Raw genomic sequence first — 9105 nt, forward strand, 5'->3', positions numbered from 1 at the left:
TATTATTTACTATTTGTTTTATTATAACATATTTATTAATTACTGTTTTAAATGAAAATACACATCTAAATCCTCATTACGGAGCATATATGCACGTTGAAATGTAAAAGGTGATCTATGGTCGTCGAGCCTATCAAATAATAAAGCCTTGCATGCTACAAATGTGAAACATGATTAATAGAGCTATATGGACTCACTTTTTAATCAATTACACACCAAAATGGTTACATTTTTCCTAAAAGGAGGCATGGGAAGTAAATTGGTGGTTTTGGAGACAAGTAAATGAAACTAAGATATGATAAATAAAATGCTAAGGGTAAATTACACGAATGGTCCTATGGTTAAGTGTAATTTGGACATTTGGTCCCTAACTTCTTTTTTTAATTCGGAAAGTCACTATTGTTTGTTTTTGTTACATGTTTGGTCCCTGTCTTACCTAAAAAGACTATTTTGGCATTAATTTTTTTTTTATATTAAATAAATACACCCTCAAACTCACCCCTCACCTTACTTTACTTATCTCACCATTTTTTCATATTTAAATAATAATCTTTTTAGGTAAGACAGAGACCAAACGCATAACAAAAACAAACAGTAGGGACCAAACGCGTAACAAAAACAAACAGTAGAGACCTTCCAAGTTAAAAAAATAAGTTAGGGACAAAACGTGCAAATTATCGCAAACCATAGGGACTATTCATGTAATTTACTCAAATGCTAACGAGATTGATTTAGCATCATAAGCTATGACAATCTCGTTTCCCCATATACTCGGTTAATAGCAGTTTTTTTAACCAGGCTATGAAAATGTGTAATTGAAACAAGTTTTTCAACCAAACTATTGAAATATAATACGTAATCTTAGTTATAAAAAGAATGTAACGTGGTATGGTTGTGTTTCATACTTTCATTAACATCCGTTGTGTTATAAGTAGTCGCTGTGGGCCAAAGTGACGTACCGGATAAATGAAGTGGGCTAAAGATATGTGGGTTGGATTGAAGAATGAAAAAGCAAACAAGTTCGAAAGTTGGAGGGCTAAAGTTGATGATGTAGAAGAGATGGATAACTAAAGTGTAACTCTCGTCGGAAGCTTGTATATAAACTGATGATCAATTATATAATCTGAAGACTTGTGGCAAAAAAAAGTTTTATAACCACAAATTGTTAGAAAAGGATGAAAAACATATACATGACATTCCTAAAAAAATCAAAATAAGATGTTTTCAAAATTTAACTATACATGGATTCTAAACAGCTTAAACACGTTCATTACCTGATTACCATAAAGACTCAACAATAATATAATAAAAAGAATGAAAACAAATAATATTTCACAAAATCTTTAACAAAAGAGTTGAAATTTCGTGAAAATAATGAGTTTGCATTGACTGGATATGAAGCAATTATAAGGACTTCGAGAACCAACAATAACCTTGGAAGATGATTTTACGTAATCCACTGTTTATGGATTTCTAAGGGACCACGATATGAGTTTATTTTTTGGGTTAATTATGAAAAAAGGTCTCATTATTGTATGATAACTTTTGGGTTGGTTTGATGGAAGAAGTAGCTCGAAACCCAAAATATAAAGTCGAAAATATACTTAGTTTGTAGTTGGGTTTAGTTATGGGTCGTAAATGTTTACAAGTTGTGAGCTTTACGATTATTGGTTGTGTTTTAGGGTTAAGGATTAGGATTATTAGTTAGAGTTTTTGGCTAAGCATTTATATTCTTACTTTAAATGTTAGGCTTTGCTTTGTGCAGCTATTGTAATGGTAAACCTATTTAAGCTTAATAGAAATGGTTGTTTTCAAATAGGTCGATATATATTGTTATATGAGACAGATTTGCAACAACATTGATAAGTTGGTTGCTGTTATGGAAAGTGGATATCATTAAAAATTAATATGTATCATATGACACTAAACAAATCCAATCATCCAAAGATTGCATTTGCCAAAGATCCTCAATTACTCACTCGATCCGGTTCCCACCACGTATTTCCACCACGTATTTGGAGCATAATGCCACTAAATTCATCGATAGCTCACGGTACTCGGTCTGAGCGCGACATGAATTATAAGAAAATTTTGGGACAACCATCCACCACACAACTGTTGACACCTCTACAACAGTAAGCATACCCACATCATATAATTATATTGAGATTAAATTTTTAAGATAAAAAGAACATATTTAATTATAATATATATCTCACACTTTTATTTGTTAATTATGTAATTAGTTATCGACTATTTCCTTCGAAGATAACCTCCCAAACTTAGTTAAACTGAAAAAATAAAACAACTATGGGTTATCAGCAACCCTGAGTCATCAGCAGCTCAAATATTACATATTAGGGCTATTAGCCACCCTAAGTTATCAGCAACTCAAATACAACAATTTAGGTTATTAGCAACGCCAAGCTATTAACAGCTCACATACAACCATTTGGGTTATCAGCAACCTCAAGCTATCAGCAGCTCACATACAACATATGATATAAGTAACATAGAGAGACTACTCACCTCACAGACAAAGCAGAAAATCCTTACAGCTCGCAAAACATTAAGGAAGACACAACAACCACCTAAATGTATAACCAAAGGTCAAATTTCATCGTATGACCTATAACCTTTAGGCCTTACCCAAAGTCAAACTTAATCAAAAGTCAATGGTCAATGTTCATGGTCAACGATCAACCTTCTAAGACCACCATGCCATGACCAGCTCCTGGTCGCGTCGTGACTGCTAAACGACAAAACAATTGTGTGGCTACTTAGTCCACCGAATCGTGGTAAAGCCTTCTCCACGCCACGGTTATGTCTAAACAACTTACTATATTAAGCACTTAACCCTTAATGTCCAGAGCTCAAATGCTTAAATCTAAATCTCTTAAGGGACTTAATTGATAAAGTTCTTGACTTTATCCATTACACAACCAATCCTAGTTCCAAACACAAAACCTAACACTATTAAGAGCGCATAATAACCAAAACTTGTGCATGATTCAAATGGGCCAAGACTTAACACTTGTTCCAACAGATCTAGTCCAAGAATGGTCACCAACCAATCCTAAGGTCCTAGAGTTACTCAAAACTCAAAGAACATTCCTCTAAAGGATTTAAAGGGACTTAAAAGGATGAAATAGAAATCATAAATAATAAATATGGAAGCTTTATACCTTCCAAATCTCCACAAGGTGCAGGAGATGCAAGATCTGAAGTCCCAAACACCTTCTTCAAGCAATAAGACCACCACTCTTCCTTACAAGGTTACTTCCAATGCTTAAAACACCAAACACACACACTCTAGGGTTTCTTTTTGGGGTTTGTAGGCCGGTATTGAGAGCAACCACAATCATAAGGCTTCTTAAATTGAGCCCAAGGCCTGAGACCTAGGGTTTTGAAACCAACCGCCACTGCAATGTGGCCAACCTTTGACCACGTCGTGGTCACTTTAAATGACGTGTCCAATTCATGATGTGGTTGAGCCATGGAGGTTCTCTAATACCATGGCGTGATCAGTCAAAATCCCCAAAAACTTCAAGACTTAAGATAATTAATCCAAAAGAATAATACCTGAAAACTAGATGTTACACTACCCTTAAATCCAAAGCACAATTCAATGGCTTAAATAACCTAACCAAAATAATCAACATCCAATAGCGTCTAAACTTTATTCTGTTGAAGCCCAACACTTTTACTCAATCGAATAACGGTTCAGTATCCAGAAATTAGAAACATCCCGAAATTGGATGTTATAATTTACCCCCCACTTCAACTAGATTTCGTCCTCAAAATCTGACTCGGTTAGAATTTTTAAAAACAGTACCAACACAATCCATATGTTTCCTTCATCCACTTCATAGAAACAAATCATACATGAAGAAAACTCGAGATACCACTCAGAACCCAACCAATTCCAACATGCAACCCAATTACTTGACTCGGTTAGAATTTTTAAAAACAGTACCAACACAATCCATATGTTTCCTTTATCCACTTCATAGAAACAAATCATACATGAAGAAAACTCGAGATACCACTCAGAAGCCAACCAATTCCAACATGCAACCCAATTACTTGAAGACACTCAACTGCAACAACTATTTCTCTACCCCTAACTGTAAGACCCAAGTCATAACAAAAACAACTCAAATCGAAGAATCTCGAAACTACAACTACAAACCAACTTCATCAATACATTTCACCATATCGAGACCATATCTATCTAAACTCTAGAAACCATACTTAAATATTGATGATCATCCATTCGCCGTACCTACCCTTAGTCTTTGACTAGGAACACCACCAACCATGAAAAACGAATAATCAAAAAAACCTATCAAACTCGTCCTTATCTTGAGCAACCATACTTGAAAGACCGATTGAGACAAAAACATGCTACAACTAACCCTTGTGTTATACCACACTATCCGCTATCAACCTACTCCCTAGTAACCCTTTGTCTCTTTCTGATCCCTATACATATTTTGTGTTTCCGGTAGTATGTGCCCATAATACCTTCCACACTTATATGTACCCGTCCTACGAATTGTCTCAAGGTTCCCAAGTCGCTACACACCACTCCCGCTAAAAGTTCTATTCACATACGCACGTACTCCATCGAGCACACACCACTAATCTTCCTAGACTCTCCTTCTAGGATTCTTCTCACCCATGCTCCCGTCCTGCTAGAAGTCTCTACCAACACTACCAATGTAACGAACTAGATTTTCTACATCTAATTACCTAGGATTATCAGAGTTTTCTACTAAAAATGTGGAATTATATAAAATTAAAACAATTTTACATCTGAGGTTTAATCACGGGTTTTCAATAAAATATATCTATTAAATTTGCAACAAGGAAAATATAAATAAATAAAACTTTTCTTCTATCTTAAACTTATGCTCTTGTCTTCCTCATGTACACCGACAGTTACCAGAACCTGCAAAACATGATACATATATACTACGTCAAATCACAGGTCTGGTGAGTTATATTCTATCATGTTTTCTTGTTAATCAACTCTTCTTTGTTCTCTTTTCTTTCTCATACTCTACAATCTAATCTCTTCTTCTAATAACATACATTGTTATTCTTTCTCTATGTTATCTGTCTCTTCTTCTTTATTTTCATTTCTTCTACTCGATTCTCTTTTTCATCTTATATGTCTCTTTCCCTTCTATCTCTTCTCATTCCTTAGCATTCTATTCTTTCATTTTCATACTCTATCTTTTAAGTTTCCACCCTGATATTTTCTTCTCATCTCATGCTCTACGCATACTCTATCTTTGTCTCTACCTCTATCTCTTCTCTACCCTCTCACTTCATCCTTTTATATTTCCTATACCCCATCTCATCTCATCTTTCTCCGCTTTTCTCTATGCTCTATGCATTCTCTTCTTAATCTCTTACTCTGCACTTCTCATATCTTTGACTCTTAGTGTAACATCCCAAAAAATGCCAACAAAATTTTCATTTTAAGACATCGAGTCTTACAACCAATTTTTCCAAAACCAAACATAGTAAAAATGTATTTTCAAACATCAGAGTAGATCAAAAGTAATTAATGTTGAAAAAGCCATCAGGGGATGCAGTGCAATCAAGCCAGGCCCTTCCCTTTGGAACTAGAAGTACCTGAAAATGTTTAAACCATAAAACCACAAGCACAAAGCTTAATGAGATCCCCAAAATACTGTATACCATACATATCAACGGTCCCAACCCTCGCATTGAGGCCAACCCATAATAACGAGCCCAACCCCACATATTAATGTGCCTAACCTAACATATCAATGGGCTCAACAAAACATATAAATAGGCCCAGCTCAACATGAAAATAGGCCCAGTCCAACGTGCATACCTATATGCCCAACCCATCATACAATGCGAGAGTCACAAAGATAGCTAGCATCCTACACAGTACAGTGAGAAAACTCACCTGAAGACAGACAGTCTCACACTTAAGCTGCAGATACTAGAACTCCCCACACTAATCATTATACAATAAGGCCCTAACTAGAAATTAAGGTAATAATCCATACTAGAGGGTCTTGATTTATAGTTGCTCTACTTGGGGTAAAAGACCATTTTACTCTTCCAAGGTTAAAACCCTCTCCATTTGACCAAAAATCCAAAATGTCCAAAAATCACACCTTTAGTGCTACACCATGAGTACCCGATGCTCTACATATTACGTATAGCCTTGAAAGGAAAAATGGGGCAAATTCAGGCTATGCCCCACGTAGCCAGGATTACGCCCATCATAATGCCCTGCTTTACCAACTTCTTTTTAAGCTCTTAATGCAATAATACCAACCATCCAATTCTCATATCTGAACCTAATAAACGTCCTAATTGATAAAGTTTCTGACTTTACACCTTTGCATGGCTTAAAAGAGCATAAGGCTAAATTCTAAGTCCAAAATACACTCCAAAGCTCAAGAGCTCATGCATGGATGGATGGGAGTAACCAAGCTCCCATTTTTATGAATCAAAAAGCTCATGAACATCAAGAAATGACACCATAAGGTCTAGAGTAGCTCACTAGCTCATACCCAAAAAGATCAAGATTAAGGGACAAAAGCATAACGGATGATCTAACGAAATCTTTCATAAAAGAACATCAATATGCAAACTTTATACCTCATAGATAATGTTGATGAAGTGCAACGCTTGGATCTACAAAGCATGAAGCTCACCAATGCATCTTCAATGGACTCCTCTTTCAAAAATGCTCCTAAAACACACTAAAATCTCCAAGACTCACAAATGGCGGCTAGGGTTTTAAAAGAATCATATGAGGTGATGGAGGTTGGTAATGAAGGGTTTTGAGCATTCTAACACTCCTATGGTGTACATGCAACCCTAGAAACCTTGGATCTATGTTTTCTCTATTATACATGCAAATTTGATTTATCCAAGGTTCTCATCCTAACTAGCATATCATGGGGTACTTGTAATATAAAAACTAGAAGAATGACTTACCTTTTCTTGTGGTTGATTGCTTGGAGCTTCAAGAGCCTAGCACCAATAATGTGGATGCCTCAAGTGGAATCACAAATCACTAAAACAACTTGGAAGACTTTGAGAGAATATGAAGCACTCCTATAAATCGGCCCACCCTTGTTCTCACACATACTATTGCCATTTCATATGCCTAAGACCTCTTTATATAGTATGGTGGATTAGGGTTACATCCATGTAAACCCTAATACCCATGACCTTTCATTTCCATATAATCCATGGGTTAAAAACTCCATGGACTATCCATGCAAGCTTAGCCCATCCTAAATGAACTTTGACCCATTCTATATATATAAGAGTCCATATTTAATTATTTTCTTTTGATCACTAAATTAATTCCAAATTAATTCTTGATCAGTACTAATTAAAGAATATCATTTCATATTAATATATTATAACTTATAATATATTAATAAAACATGAATATACTATTCTCAAAGGATTATCCATACAAATTGTTTCGGTGAAATGCAACCCAAATGGACCATGTCGGGTCGAGTCAAGTACATACCAAATATAGTTACGGACTTAGACACCTTATCCAACAGGTAATGGAAATGGTTCCAAGAAGTTAGAGACCTTAAATAGGGCTCAAAACCTTAGGGTTAGGGTTTTGGTCAGCAGCGGCTACGCCATGTGTAACTCCTTAAAAACATGTTCCTCAATCAGCATCTACGCCCTACGTAGCTTACCTACGCCCTGCATAGGGAAAAAACCCCAAACTTCCAATGAAACTTTAAACAACCATAACTTCTTCGTTTCAACTCAGTTTTTGATCCTTAATCATGCTTACCGAGGACACTCATCTGATCTTACTCCCTCTCTTATCATCCCTTGTGGATCCTTAATCATGCTTCTTCTCTTGAATCACTCATAAATTTCTTAACCTTGATCGTTAATGGATTCACATCTAAGTTCTTAAAATAACTCTCTTACCTTGTTTCACTCATGAAACATTTCCTCTATCTTCTCTAACTATATAATCATATTCACGTAAGAATCATACTTTTATTCTTGTAGGAATCGTAACATTATTCCCAAAGGAATCATAATCCCATTCATGAAGGAATCATCTTTCTACGTTTCTCTAACTCTTTTATGTGACTCCTCACATAGTAGTTGTTCCATGGACATTCTATCTTTTTATCTCATCAAAAGATCTTTAAATACACATCTAGTACTTAACTCATTAAGTAGTTAGTTTTTATCTATGTCTAGTAGCATATACGTATTCTACACAATACCATTAACGTCTAGACATACATACATACTCTTATGATTACATTGCATATAATCATCTTCTATCTTTATCTACAGTCTCTTAGGTATCATCATATACCTTTCTCATCATCTACTCACGCATAGGATTATATTACATATAATTCAATTAATTCTTCATATATTCTTGTAAGTAGTACTCACAATACTTTTATTCTTTCCTTATACATCTCTACATACTTTGGTTATACATACATGGTCTTACATGTATAACCACAAATACATATTCTTACATAGGATTATAATCTTTATAATCTTGTCCTCTCTTCCTCTATGTCATGCTTTGGTACATGACTATTACATACCAACATACATACATGTATATAAATAAATATATAACAAAATCTAAGGAGAGAATGAGAGTAATAACTCACATTGTTAGTTAGTGAGGACTAACTACCACTTGACTCCTTTCTTCCATTGATGCGTTATTGATCCATCCTCTTTTCTCTTAAGCATATTCATACACATATACAAGTTTCTTAATACTTGTCTTATCCTATTAAAAGCTTAATGATGCTTTTGGTCAAAATGACCACTTAATGTATCATAATTCTATCTTATCAATTTCTACTTCTAAATTTACACCAACCAATGAATTAACCATCCCATACTACCTAATTCATAATAATCTACAACTAATGCAACAATTTACAATCTTAGTAGTTAGGGTTTCAAAACCTAACTTCACATATATAGATTTCACCTTAGAAATCACACATAAATCTAGTTCAAGGTTTCTAAAAACTATATTGAACACTACTAACAAGCTTTCTTAACATAATCTTACAC

This window comes from Lactuca sativa, chromosome 6 (assembly GCF_002870075.4).
Source record: "Lactuca sativa cultivar Salinas chromosome 6, Lsat_Salinas_v11, whole genome shotgun sequence".
NCBI lineage: Eukaryota > Viridiplantae > Streptophyta > Magnoliopsida > Asterales > Asteraceae > Lactuca > Lactuca sativa.